Source organism: Gopherus flavomarginatus, chromosome 1 (assembly GCF_025201925.1).
Source record: "Gopherus flavomarginatus isolate rGopFla2 chromosome 1, rGopFla2.mat.asm, whole genome shotgun sequence".
Lineage (NCBI taxonomy): Eukaryota > Metazoa > Chordata > Testudines > Testudinidae > Gopherus > Gopherus flavomarginatus.
In genome coordinates, this window is record NC_066617.1 from 100,402,453 (window position 1) to 100,417,070 (window position 14,618).

The window sequence follows — 14,618 nt, forward strand, 5'->3', positions numbered from 1 at the left end:
TGCCCCAGAATCCCATTTTCTCGGTTAACTGGGGGGCACAGGGAGGGATGGAGGGAAAGAGAGCGCACAAAAGTAGATTCAAACCAACAGCAAACAAGGCCTCCCCGCTCCTGACCAGACGCTGTTTGGAGGGATTGGAAACGCCCTTCCCTCTCCCTCCTCTCCCTACATATGTGTGCGCAGGTCGGGGGTCATTACCAGCCCCATGGTGTCTCAGGAAACCTGTGCCTGAGCTCAGAGGGTGCTAATTAGTGAGAGGACTGATGAGATTAGAAATTAAGTGTTTGTTTTTCTCCTTTCCTGTTTTTTTTTTTTTTTAAATTGAGCAGATGGAGAGTTTGGAGTCACAGAATGGGAGGCAGCCAGGAGCCTAATTGGGAGGCAAAAGTCCTGTGGGTGTGGGGTGGACAGGAGGCAGCGCCTCCTGACACACACACATACACAATGCTATGCCAGACACAACAAACCCTGGTTCTGCCATGCAAAGGCCTCTTGCCCTCCACCGGCTTGAGTGGGGCATTCCCACTCTACTTTCTGGCCCTCCCCATGCAGTGCTCCCCTAAGGCCTGACCCCCCTCACCCCCAGGCCCTTGCTCTGCTGGCCTGAGGGGAATTCAGTCTCCAGCTTCGCTCAGGCCTTGCCTCCTTCTCTACCACATGGGAATCCCAATCCTGCCCCTGGCAGTGTCCCCCTCTGGGGAGGTGGGGGCTGATTTCCCCATCACATGAAGGCCCCTTAATATCACTCTGGCAGCCTGGAAGTGAGTGGAGCCAGTCTCCCCTCTGGCTGGAGCAGATTTGGCATTCGGGGTCTGGGCTAGCCCTGCCTCCAGCTCCCAGCGTTGGGATCCGTTGAGGGCAGGGAGGAGGCATGCCCACATGGCACTGTACCACGTCTGTCCTCTGCTCCCAGGGCTCAGAGGGGGCCATGGGAAAGGAAGTGTAAGTGGGAGCAGCCCAAAGGCTGAATGGGAATGCAGGACGGGGATTCAAGTCACTGCTCCGCTTGCTCCCCCAGAGCCGGCTGGGAAGGGTGCTCGGAGGGTTACTGCTTTTGCCTGTCCCGTGGGAGACCAAGCTCTTTCACCCAGCATGGCCTAGGCTGAGAGAACTGTGGCGACAGGGAGCCAAGAAACAAAGCAGCACTTAACTTTGGTCTACAGTATCTTCCTTTGGCGTTGTGTAGGTGGGCTCCTGAGAGTCGCCCGTTCCATTCCCAGTGGTCAGGAGGCTATGTCTGTGACAGGCCAGCCTGGAGAAGTGGAGGGAAATTGATGTGATTATGAGGGCCCTCAGTGGTCCAGCAGGGCTGGGATGGAGTCAGGGGATGCAGCTGAGGGCTGTAATAGGGGAGGCAGCTCCTGGCTGGGACAGTTGGCTTTGACTCCCAGATGTGGAACATCTTAGGGGACAGCCTGTCACTAGTCCAAGCCAGAGCCCTAGTTTCAGCTGCGGAAAGGTGTAAATGGGAGCGGGGTGATGCCAGCTGCCTAGCAGACGGGGAGGGGCTGAGCAGGCACCTGCCACGAACTGCTTGGCATCTCCTGGGAGAGTGAATAGGCTGCAGGCAAACCACAGCCGCCTTTTGGCACAGGTTAGGGATGGGAAATCCCTCTGCTGGCTAAGCTAGCTGGGATAGCCCTCTGGTATTCCTTGTGCTTCAGAGCCCTGAGTTTGAAGCCTGGGACACTGTGTCTAAGTGCGTGAAACGAGCTACAGTAGTCCAGGAGGGTAGGGGGTGCAAGTTAATGGCAAGAATAAAAAGTCAAGGGTGTATCTGTGTGTTCATGTGAATATGCCTGCGAGTTTGTGCCTGTTGTATATCTGTTTATGTCTCTGCATGCCGGCGGGTGTGTGGTTGCGTTTCTCAGTGTAGAGACTGTGTGTCTGTGTTTGTGTTGTTGGTGTGTGGGGGGCCTGTGTGTGTGTCTGTGTAGGAGTCCATCCCCGCTCCCCTTGTCACCTCGGTGCTCTTCACCACTTTGCCGTGCTCCCCTCCAAACAAATAAGCAGGTGGGACCCAGCCCCTGTCCCATTGCCACCACGCTGCAGCTGGATTCCTGGTTCGGATTGGTTGTTCGTGTTGTCAAGGCAACAGAAAGCCAGGGAGTAAATGAAAGTATCCTCCCCTGTGCTTAACACCCCCATGCCACAATGTAATAATGTCAGAATAGAAATCTGGTTCACACCCCACCCTCCTGCTCCAATTCAACAGAGACTACTCTGGATACCAATAAAGTGCCTGCCAGAGCCTTCAGTTGATTGAAAGCAGAGAATTAGGTTGTGGGGTGGGGAAAGCATCTTCACTGTTAAAGTGATTAACGGTTTCACTGCTGTTCTCTGCCTTTGCTGCACGAGAAGGGGCCGTGCCCATAAGGATCAATGTTGAACATCAGTGGAATCGTGGTCTTAGCTGAGTTGGTTTCTAAGAAGGTTTGGCTGGCCAGCAACTTTGGGAACCAACTTGTGTCGAAACCAGGCTTAAAACCTGTGTTCTTGCTTAACAAAAGTCATCATAGCGTCAGTAAGGATGGGGCCTTAGAGACGTGCAGGGAAAGTCAGGACATAATTAGGCCAAGACTGAGACTCCCCTCCAGCTGAGCACAGAAAATCACGTGCTGGGATACCTGCTGAGCTCAAAGAGGATCTGTCAGATACACTCTGTGCTGGAGTCAGGCAGAAAAGGGTCTCTCCAACTTTGCTAGCTGCCTGGGAATAATATATGCCTGCCTGCAATGGGAATACCAGGATTCACCTAGGCGGGGAAGAACCTGAACTGGGCTGCTGTGGTCCCTGGAATGGACTCTGGGGGTAGCCCCTGGGAGGAGGGGAAGAACCTGAACTGAATTTATTGAATGCTTGCTCCAGATCTGGAGCCCCTTAACACCCAGGGGATGATCCTTCCTCTATCACCAGCATGAGAATATGCTGTAGTCCAAACACTGGTTACTTTTCCCAGCTGTGGCCGTCAGTCGTTTCATTAGGAGTCTCAGTGAGTCTTTGGCTGGATTTCCCCCGGGAATCCGATTTCAAGGCTCCCTAGTGACTGCTAATGTGTAAATACAGTGTGCCTCAGCATGGCAATGTGATAGCAGGAGTGGTTTGGAGCTGTTAACTCTTCATCTGTCAGAGACCATCCCCAGTGAAAGCCCCTTCCATCCCTGCGTGACAATTGGTGCAAACTGGAAAGATGATTGGCACGAGTCTCCTGCTTCTGGGTATGCTTAGTTTACAATGTGGTTTAGTAGACCCTGGGTCACCTCTCACCCAAGTGAATGGGGAGGCAACAGAAGTGGCTTATGGAAAAAGGCATAGGGATCATTTGATGATTTACTTTAGCAGTGTACAACAGCAGCTGTGTAGAAAAAATAAATAAATAAAAAAACCAAAAAACCAAGAACCTATTTCACAAGCATTAATTAACACAAGCAAAGGGGGAAAAACACAACTTTTTAAAGGTTTCACAGAGACTATAAACTGGCAGCACGGGGTAATACATGCAAATTCCTGGCATAAATTTTGGGTTACTTTACTTCACAAATGTTAACAAGCTCATAAAAAATATTCTTTCCCAGTTTTCTGTCAATGCGTATTTAATTCTTTCCCTTTTTTCGTTGTTGAAAAGGTTGTTTTCAGTATATCACTCCTAAATTAATTTGGACTCTTTTCTTTTCTTTCTAATTTCTAATGTGCCCATCATCATAATATCTAGGCATGGATGTTGTAATATCTAATCTCTCTCTCTCTCTCTCTCTCTCTCTCTCTCCTCTCTCTCTCTCTAGCAGTCAGTGGGCCTTCAGCCTGGGAATTCTATACAGAACACTGCCAATTTCTAAACATACATTTTCCCCTACTACAGGTAGACTAATGAGGCAAGGAGCAAATTAATGGGACAGCTGAACAGCCTCACTGGTTTACCAACGACTCAAATTGGTATTTGATGTGACAGAGCATAGAGACAGAGATAAATATATGGGTAGATAGCTGGACTATCCCATGGATTCACTTCCAAACAGCCATCTCCATCCCTCATGCTGTAACCCCTCTTTCCATTTCTCTGTTTCCATAGAACTGGAGATAATGAGAGGATTCCAGCTCCTTACTGAGACCGGGATACTGTGAGTATTTGCTCCATCTCTTAGGTGTCTCTGCTCCTGAGTGCTTTCTGCTTTGCTTACAGTTAAAACCAAGGGCGTAGAAAACACTTTAGTGAGCTCTGCAGTAGCCGCTCTTGCTGTCCTGCCTCTATCCAAGCCAGCAGGACCACCCCAGCCTGTATTGTCAATGTGAATTATAAATTTCAGACCTCAGGCCCATGCTGGTGGCTCAGCAGAGGGAAGTAGAATCTCATTTTGACCTGGAAAACCGAGCTGAGTTGATTGTGGAAATGGCGGGGAAATGGAGCAGGGAGGTGTATTTAATGGTAATTCATAGTTTTGGCCACAGTCCTGCTCTTTCACACCCCTGGAGACCTTGTCGCCAGTGCTCTGTTTCAGCACCATGGACAGCAGTGCCCTGACCTAGCTTCCCTCTTTAAGGGAGCATCAGGTGTTTTTGGAACACCAGAAGGGAAAGGGAAAGAAGGGTGAAATGACAGGCTGGGGTGTCCAGTCAACAGTAAACGGGAGACTATATTTTTAGAAGCAAGGAGAAGAGGAGAAGAGAGAGAAATAAGATGTTGGTGGGTGGATCACTCAAAGGCAAGAGAGAGCACCCAGGCAGGAAGAATCTGTTGTGTTTGGGAGATGTGGGTAGGATCAGTACGGATGCTCGGAATAATTTGGGCCCTGGAATGGGACTATGCATGTGCTTAAAGTTGGGCATATGCTTCAGTGGTTTGCTGATTCAAGGCCCGAAAGTATAAGCAGAGGTTGCGGGAATGAGGACTGGATGATGAGCACGGGGCATAGTAAGGAATGGATGTGGGCCTTTTATGAGGGCTTTGTGAGAGGAAAGATGGAGTGTGACTGAGGGGATTTAGGTTAAATTCCCTGCTCCACCACAGACATCCTATGGGGCTTTAGGTGAGTCACTTACTTTCTTTGGGCCTCAGCTCCCCATCTGTAACATGGGAATAACAATCCTTTATGAATATAAACAAATAACTCAAGTATGGAGGGACAAAATTAGAAAAACCAAGGCACAAAATGAGACAAAACTAGCTAGAGGCTTAAGGGTAACAAGAAAACATTCTACAAATACATGGGAAACAAGAGGAAGACCAAGGACAAGGTAGGCCTGTTACTCAATGACGGGGGAAAACAATAACAAAATGTGGAAATAGCAGAAGTTAGTAGTGAGTGGACATCTAACATAGCCAATGCCACTGAAAATGAGGTAAGATCAAAGGGTTAAATAGGGAAAGTACAAGTTAAAAATTACTTAGACAAGTTAGATGCCTTGTAATCATCAGGGCCTGATGAAATGCGTCCTAGAATACTCAAGGAGCTGACTGAGGAGATATCTGAGCCATTAGCGATTATCTTTAAAGAGTCATGGAAGATGGGAGACATTCCAGAAGACTAGAAAAGGGCAAATATAGTGCCCACTTATAAAAAGAGGAATAAGGACAACTTGGGGAATTACAGACCAGTTAGCTTAACAATGGAGTAAATAATTAAGCAATCAATTTGCAGGCACCTAGAAGATAATAAGGTGCTAAGTAACAGTCAAATAGATTTGTCAAGGACATATCATGTCAAACCAACCTAATAGCTTTACTTGACAGGGTTACAAGCCTTGTGGATAGGGAGGAAGTGGTGGATGTGGTATATCTTAACTTTAGTAAGGCTTTTGATACTGTCTCGCATGACCGTCTCATAAACAAACTAGGGAAATTCAACCTACTGTAAGGTGGAAGCATAACTAGTTGAAAAACTGTTCCCAGGGAGCAGTTATCAGTGGTTCACAGTCAAGCTAGAAGGGCATATCAAGTGGGGTCCCACAGGGATTGGTCCTGGGTCCGGTTCTGTTCAATGTCTTCATCAGTTATTTAGATAATGGCATAGAGAGCACACTTACAAAATTTGCAGACGATACCAGGCTGGGAGGGGTTGCATGTGCGTTGGAGGGTAGGATTGATCTTCAAAATGATCTAGACAAACTGGAGAAATGGTCTGAAATAGGATGAAATTCAGTAAGGACAGATGCAAAGTACTGCACTTAGGAAGGAACAATCAGTTGCACACATACAAAATGGGAAATGACTGCATAGGAAGGAGTACTGCGGAAAGGGATCTGGGGGTCATCGTGGATCCCAAGCTAAATATAATTCAACAGTGTAACACAGTTACAAAAAAAAGCAAACATCATTCTGAGGTGTATTAGCAAGAGTATTGTAAGCAAGACACAAGAAGTAATTCTTCTGCTCTATTCCACGCTGATTAGGCCTCAACTGGAGTATTATGCCCAGTTCTGGGTGCCACATTTCAGGAAAGATGTGGACAAATTGGAGAAAGTTTGGAGAAGAGCAACAAAAATGATTAAAGGTCTAGAAAACATGGTCTATGAGGGAAGATTGAAAACACTGGGTTTGTTTAATCTGGAGAAGAGAAGACTGAGGGAGGATGTAACAGTTTTCAAGTACATGAAATGTTGTTACAGGGAGAAGGGAGAAAAATTGTTCTCCTTTATCTCTGAGGATAGGACAAGAAGCAATGGCCTTAAATTGCAGCAAGAGAGTTCAGATAGAGGGGTGAGTGAGTTTGGGCTGTATGGATCAGCGGTTGTATGAGTGAGTGCGTTGGGGCTGTACTGAGTTCAGATGGAGGGGTGAGTGAGTTTGGGCTGTATGGAGCAGCGGTTATATGAGTGAGTGCGTTGGGGCTGTACTGAGTTCAAATGGAGGGATGAGTGAGTTTGGGCTGTATGGAGCAGCAGTTATATGAGTGAGTGCGTTGGGTCTGTACTGGGTTCAGATGGAGGGATCAGTGAGTTTGGGCTGTATGGAGCAGCGGTTATATGAGTGAGTGCATTGGGGCTGTACTGAACAAGGCAGGGAAATATAACCCCGTGCAGTAGCTCATTTTTGAAGAGGAAAGAGCCGTCGTTCCGTTCAGTGATAAATGTTGAGTCAGTCCTGCATGTGGTTTTAGTGAATGGTGTAGCTAGGTAGAGGATTTTGAATGGGTTCAAGGCAATTATAGAGTGAGCTGATGTAGCTCGTAGAGAAACCGCTGTAGGTGGATAATGGTTGAAGCAGGTGTTAAGTGAGAGCCATTCGCTTGGTGAGAGGAGCCCTAGGATTTTTTGGTGGAAGTACCCACTCTGAGAGGGATAGGGTCACTCAATGCAAGTGCTGATTCAGTGGGTGGGTGGCACAGCTGGGATGGGATAGATACAGACTGATCACTGAAGCAGTTTGATGTACCTAGGGGACAGTAGGATTGAGTTGCCAAAGCTATCGTGTCTGTATATATGGTGCAAATACAATTCCATTGGCTTCCTTTCCTGGGCTTTCCTATGTGCCGATCACCCTAATAGATGAGTGGGCTGCCTGTATCTGGCTGCCACTTGTGCTTCTGTTTCCGCCATGTTTACATTCCTGTTTGCAACCCCAGTCTCCTCTGGAAGGACGATAGTAGAAGAAAAAAGATTGAAAGAAGCTGGCAGAGGGAGAGAGCACCCAGAAAACCCACCTAAGCCCAGAGAAATAACTCCGATGAGCAGGGAGAGTGAGAGAGGGAAGGAAAAAATGATGGGAGAGGGAAAGAGAGAGAGAAATAGAAATATTCTGGAGACTAAAAGAAATTACCATACGCTGGGATCCTTTTATTCAACCTAGTTTTCAAAGGACTGCAGCTGTCGCGCTGAGATAATCTGTTAATTATAACAGTCATTGTGTTTTGGCAATGGAAGAAAAAACCCAGGCTCTAAAGCAAGTGGAAGTGAGGAGGGAGAGAGGCAAGGCTGTGTCAAAATGCATGTCAGGTGTTAGCTCTCTGGTGGGTGGGGGAGAGTCCTCCCAAACAGTGCCTAGCTGCTGCTGCTGCCCAGTGTTGAGGATGCAGAGAGGAGGGCTGCATCCCTTTGCTTGGGAGAGGGTGAGTTCAAAGCAAAGGTGCAGCCGTAAGTGTAACCCACTGGCCAAGTGAGCACATGACCCCTTCTGTGGCAGAGCCACAGAGTGTAGATGCTTGGCACTGCTCCTGACGAATCAGAGGTTTGTGCTTTGGAGCCAGAGATCGTGGATTCACTCTGATTTTGGAGCCAGAGCAAAATGTATGTATCTAGCAGCCATGATGGGCAGCACATGTACAGAGTTATACCAAGTTTGGGAGTAATGCCTCTTTCCATGGGGGGCTGTGCCTGAGTTCAAGATGGATGGGCTATGCAGTTTGCATGCTGCTCTGGAAGGGAGTAGGTCTCCTGGAGGTTGGCCTCTCACAGGGAACAGCAAAGAAGAAACATGAGAGAGGAGTGGGAATATCTAGGTCAGGGATTTGCTAGACCTCAGAGCATGAAGTGGAGTATTGAGGGGGAAATAGTGGAGGAACCTGGGCAAGATTCACATATTTGTATCCCACAGACGAGCTGTGCTGCAGAAGGAATTGTTTTCAGGGGATGCCGAATTGCAGATAGGCCTTCTCCAACATGGAGCCACCCTACCACAGACAGGGCTCCCTGGTCATTCCCTGCTGCAACTCCCCCTCCCCACACCTGCAGCCAGCGCTCCTGATCCATTCCCTAAAGTGGCTCCCCCATCTCAGCCAGCACTCCCACCCTGTCCCCCACAGTGACTCCCCCACAGCCAGCACTCCTGCCCCGTTCCCTCCAGTGACTCCCCCACAGCCAGCGCTCCTGCCCTGTTCCCTACAGCAACCCGCCCACAGCCAGCACTCCTGCCCCGTACCTTACAGTGACCCCCCACACAGCCAGTGCTCCTACCTTGTTCCCTACAGCGACCTGCCCACAGCCAGCGTTCCCATCGCGTTCCACACATCGACCCCGTCAAAGCCAGCACTCCTGCCCCATTTCCTCCAGTGAATTCTGCACATCCAGCACTCCCATCTTGTTCCCTCCAGCAACTCCCCCCACCATCAGCACTCCCACTCCATTCCCTACAGCGATCCACCCACAGCCAGCGCTCCCACCCCATTTCCTCCAGCGACCTCCCGCACAGCCAGCGCTCCCGTCCCATTCCTCACAGCAACCCCCCCGACAATCAGTGCTCCCACCTCGTTCCCTCCAGCAATCCCCCACAGCGCTCTCATCCCATTCCTCACAGCAACCCCCACAGCCAGTGCCCCCGCCCCGTTCCCTACAGCAACTCTCCCCACACCCAGCGCTCGTGCCTCCTTCCAGCAACGCCTGCACAGCCAGTGCTCCAGTCCTGTTCCCCACAGCAACTCCCCCCACAGCCAGTCTTCCCGACCCGTTCTCTACAGTGACCCCCGCCCCCAGAGCCATGGCTCCTGCCCTGTTCCCCAGAGTGACTCCCCCACAGCCAGCGCTCCCACCTCATTCCCTCCAGCAACGCCTCCCACAACCAGCACTCCTGCACCGTTCCCTACAGTGACTCTTTTTGAAGCCAGCACTCTCTGCTTTCTTTTCCACATTTCCTCCTCCTGTGCAGTCCAGGGAAAGCAGTGGAGGAGAGACATTGAAGCCCGCCCTCCCCTTGTCAGGCAGAGTGATGCAGAGAGCTCTGTCGCTAATAACTGTTTACAGAACCTGTCATCTCTTGTTGCCCTGTCCCTCGCCTTCTTTTGCTCACCTTCCCCCTCCCTGCTGGAAGCTGCTGTGGGTTCTCCAGGTGGACTCGGGTTAATGCAAATTCCCCATAACCTTTAATAGTGCTATGATTATAAAAAGTGACTAGGTCACTTGGGAAAACAAAGGGTGCTCTCTCTGGCCTGCCAGGGAAGTGGCTCCTGCATGGAAGACAATTTCCCCAGCACTCAGGACTCCTAAATGAGATTTCCTCATTGAAAGCCCCCTCATCTGTGTGGTGCTCTTGCCCTCCTGAGCTGCTCTAACTATCTCTCCGGAGCTTTCCCTTTCCTCCTGTCCTGCAGACGAGGGATGTAATCGCTGCAAAGGGCTTATTTACATCATTGCTTTCCTTACTGTGTGGTTTTACCTTTTCCTTAAAGGTGTTAGGCTCAATGGATATGTGTTCTTTTGCCTCAGGCTAGGTGTGTGGAGAAGAGGGTGGCTCTGGGTTGTCAGCTAAGCTCAGCCCCTTCCATATTAGCACTGGGGAGGACTTGTGCTGAAAGCTTCCTTGGAGCAGTGCCAAGCTCTGCCCTTCAGCCATGCCAACTCCCTCACAGAAGTGCCCGTCAGCGCCAGTTGGGGTGCAGACACCGTGAGCTTCCTCACAGCGGTGCTGCATCAGTGCCAGCTGGGTTGCAGACACCGTGAGCTTCCTCACAGCGGTGCCACATCAGTGCCAGCCAGAGTGCCGGCTCTGTGAGCTTCCTTACAGCGGTGCCCTGTCAGTGCCAGCCAGGGTGCAGGCTCTGTGAGCTTCCTTACAGCAGTGTTCCTCCAGTATCAACCAGAGCTTCAGAGGAGTTAGTTTTCCCACAGTGGTGCCATGCAGGACTCCCGTAGTGTGAACTTCCTCACAGCGGTGCCTGCTGGGATTCAGGTGGTGAGACTTCCTTTGTCACAGTGCCCTGCCAATACCAGCTAGGAGTCCAACACCATGAGGCTGCCTCTCAGCTGTACCCTGTTAGAACCAGCCCACACTCCTGTACTGCGAGATTCCTGACCCAGTGTGTCCCTTCCAGGACCAGTGACGTGAGCGTCTATGTAGCAGTAGCCTATCTTTGTGCTCCCAGACTTTTGCAATGGAAGCTTCTGCATAGCAGTGCCCTGTTGGCTGAGATGCAGGTAGTGGGAACTTCCCCATTCAGTTCTAGCAGGGGCTCTAGCACTATGAGCTGCCTTCTGCCCAGCAATCCACAGCCAATATTCCAACTTCCATGCAGCTGGGCCCTGTTGGTGTGCCTCTTGGGGAAGCCCTGCATCACTGAGTCCTGGCACTCAGCCAGTGGGAGCCTCCTCAGCTTATTGCTCAGCCAGTACCCGTGGGGACTCTAGCACTGTGAGCTTCCTCATAGCAGTGCCCTGTCAGTGCTAGCTAGGGCTAGAGCTGTGTGAGCTGGGGCTATGACAGTGGGAGCCTTTCTGCAGCCCGCAGTGCCCCTGGGGCGGGAGACAGCTATCATTTCAACCAGCCGTATATGGAACCAGCTGTATCTGCCAGCACAGAAGGGCAGAGGGTGCTCTGAAGCCACCCAGAAAGCAGAGCCCTGGCGGGGGTTAGGCGGCACATGTCACTGACTCAGGGTGGTTGGAATTCAAATAACAAGCCATGAGGCAAACGCTGAATAAATCTCCCCTTCTCTGAGCAATATTGTGGGGCATAAGTGCCTGGTTCATACAGGGGAGAGTCCGCACAGGGATTAGGGGAGAGCAAAAGAGAGAGGAGGGAAATAAGTGTGGAAGTTGAGAACAGAGCAGGCCCCATGCACAGGGGAGATAGGCAGGCAGGTATGTGGAGGTGAGTAACCATCTGGACAGGGCGAGGAGAGGCAGGGAGGGAGGCCGCTCGGCCTATCTCTGGATTTCCAGTCCCGGAGGGAGCAAGGAGTGTTCAGTGGGTTTTTAAAGCATAAATTTCTAATGTGGAGGCTCTTAGCGCCGTTTATGTGACGGTAGAATAAGCGCCGGCTTCCTAATGCGCTGGGCCTCACTGGGAGGGGATGCGAACGGCATGTTAGTAACACAGGCCCCAACTCCCAGAATTTCCCTTCGTGACTTGTGCTTTCATTGACACACGGAGCCCACGCTTTGGCCCCTGAAACTTCCAGGCACACTGAACCCACCCCATTCCCTGGTTCCTCCTGATACCACCTTGACTGGCAGCTCAATCCCACAGCATTGCCCCTCTCACTGCCCCGATCCCCCCAACTCACTGACCTCCAAACCCCCCAATACTGCTGACTCCCTGACCCCCCAGTCCCTCAGCACCACCCTGACTCACAGCTCCCCGATCCCTCCATCTCAGTGACCTCTAAAACCCCCAATACTGCTGACTCCTTGACCACCCAATCCCTCAGCACCACCTTGACTCACTGCCCCCCGATCCCCCCATCTCAGTGACCTCTAAAACCCCCAATACTGCTGACTCCTTGACCACCCAATCCCCCAGCACCACCCTGACTCACTGCCCCCCGATCCCCCCATCTCAGTGACCTCTAAAACCCCCAATACTGCTGACTCCCTGACCCCCCAATCCCTCAGCACCACCCTGACTCACTGCCCCCCGACCCCCCATCTCACTGACCTCTAAAACCCGATATTCCTGACTCACTGACCCCCCAATCCCTTGGCACTGCCCTGACTCACTGCCTCTGATGCCCTCAATTCACTGACCTCTAAAAACCCCAATACCCCTGAGACACTGACTCTCCCTCCTCCCCCCCCGAGTCCCCTCATATTGCCCTGGCTCACTGAGCCCCACCCACACATCTGTTCACCTCAGACTCACTGACCCTTCCAATCTCCCAAGGCTCACTGACACCCCCCCAATTCCTCCATACCACCCTGGCTCACTAACCCCCCAGTCCTCTGATCTCCTTTCACGGATCCACAGGATCAGTGCTATGCCCCCAGCTTTTGAACAGTCTGGTAGAGGAACCGCTTAGATGTGCCAGACCCTCCAAGGGTCTCACTCTTCCTTCAGGGCAGCCCACGCAGTGTCAGAGCTTACAGGGTCTTCAGCACCCCTACTTCACTCTGTGAGCTCTGCTCAGTGAGTCGGACTGACAGACTCCTGGTGGAGACTTGTGCACTTGTCAGGGACTCATGCACCTCAGCCAGCATTTGCAGTGACGCTCACGCAGCGTTGTCAAAACAGTGGGGTTTATTAGTCAGCTGGAACGCAGCATAGGAAGTGCTTAGGTTAGCACAGTGCACTGAAGGTTAAAACAAAGTCCTCTCTGGTCAGCCCCGAGCAATTCACCAGCCAAGCTGTAGTGAGCTCCGTTTTCAGGCTCTGGGTTTCTCTCTGACTTCTTTAGTCAGTTCCCAAGTGAGAGAGCCCCCAGCTTCCTCCATAACTTACATCTCCCGCCTTTCCAGCCTTTGTTCTCAAGCTGCTCAGCTTCCCTGCTGAGAGGCGGGGAAATCTTCCTCTGGGTGGTTGATTGCTAGGTGTCAGCAGCCCGGTGTTTGGGTTTTCCAGTGATATGGGTCAGCCTAGGCCAGTCCTTTTTCAGAATCATTCCGTCTGCTCAGCCAGCTCGGCAACACATACACACCCATGTCTGTTAGCTGCCCTGAGAGCAAATTTAATCCTTTCCCTCCACTCCCCATGGGGTAACAATGCAAAGTATAGGGGAAACTGAGGCACACAGGCGTCATAAAAATATTACCAAAAATTCCTACTTTGTCACAAAGGAAATTATCTGGGGGCTGCAACCCCCTGCTCTGGGAGGTGTGTCATCTTTTCCTGAGGTTCCCTCCACACCAGCCCCATGGGCCTGCCCTTCTTACCTGCATTTCCTTAGCACACCCCTTCCCGCCACCCTAGTCTGCAGCTGCTTCCTCCAACCTCCCCCTCCCCCCGCACCATGCATATCAATTTCTCCATTGCTGGGGCTTTGGAGAAACAAGAGAGAGGATCGTGGCCAAGTGTGGTGTCAGCACCTTCCCAGCCAATACTGAGGACACTGCTGTTTCCTGGGATTGTTGGACTCATCTGCTGGCTGATTTATAGCAGGGCTTGGCTGCAGGACAGTATGGTCAGCCTCCCCTCCCCTGAGTGGTGGATGCTTTTGCTGTGATGACAGAGGCAGGAACGGACAGAGGAAGAAGAGGCATCATGGGATGCTCACCTGGAGGACAATGCAGGGGGTCACTCCAGGGGGAGATAGGAGTCTGGTGAAACTTGCTGCAGGAATGTGAGGACTGGCCAGTTTATTGGCTAGGAACTCTGCATACGGGTGAGCCAGGAGCCAAAGCACAGGGATGGGAGAGTTGGGATTGGGGAAACCTCTCCCACCCTGTGCCCTTTACCCTTGGAAGTGCGAAGCTGCTGTCCCTTTGCATGGGAGGGGGTCTGCATAGGGATCCAGCATGCGTACAGGCCAAGCACAGGGGGAGCAACAGCTACAGCCACAGGGGACTAGTGTGCCATGGTGCCCACCGGCCCTTACAGGCAAACCTCCTCCTCGTCCCCCGTCCCCTGCACCAGCCACCAGCCAGATCTGACTTGCATGGGAAGGGGCTCCTCTGCACAAGTCACATTGGTGAGCCAGGCCTGCCTCTGGAAGAGAGGAACCTTGGGCCTGTCCTGACTGCTGCCTCTCCTTCAGCTGTGAAGGTGCCACCCTGCACCAGCGCTCGGGTAGCTCCGCACCCCAGAGCTGGCCTGGTGACTCGAGCCTGGGAGCTCGCAGCAGTTCCTGCTTTGCCGGCGGTTCCAGCCAGCATAATTAAATGGGCTGAAGGCAGTAGCAGCACGCCAGGGCTAAACAAAGTCTGGGCACTGCGTCCATGGTGAAGAGGGGTGGGGGTTGGCATTGGGAGACAACTAGCTGAGGGGAGGTTGCCAAGCCAAACAGTAGCAAAGGTGGAGGAACTTGTGTGTGAGAGGTTCTTCC

General features: G+C 51.6%; 1 protein-coding gene across 5 annotated transcripts in view; it reads left to right on the forward strand.

The window, feature by feature from the left end:
• ELFN2 (extracellular leucine rich repeat and fibronectin type III domain containing 2) overlaps nt 1–14,618 on the forward strand; it is a 60,459-nt gene that overhangs the window by 40,378 nt on the left and 5,463 nt on the right. For 3 of the 5 annotated variants that reach the window (XM_050926338.1, XM_050926328.1, XM_050926346.1), the window contains one exon: nt 4,070–4,118. The exons of the other annotated variants lie outside the window; for them this stretch is intronic. The gene's annotated coding sequence lies outside the window, so the exon portion shown is untranslated. The remainder of the gene's footprint in view (nt 1–4,069; nt 4,119–14,618) is intronic. 5 annotated transcript variants of the gene reach the window in all.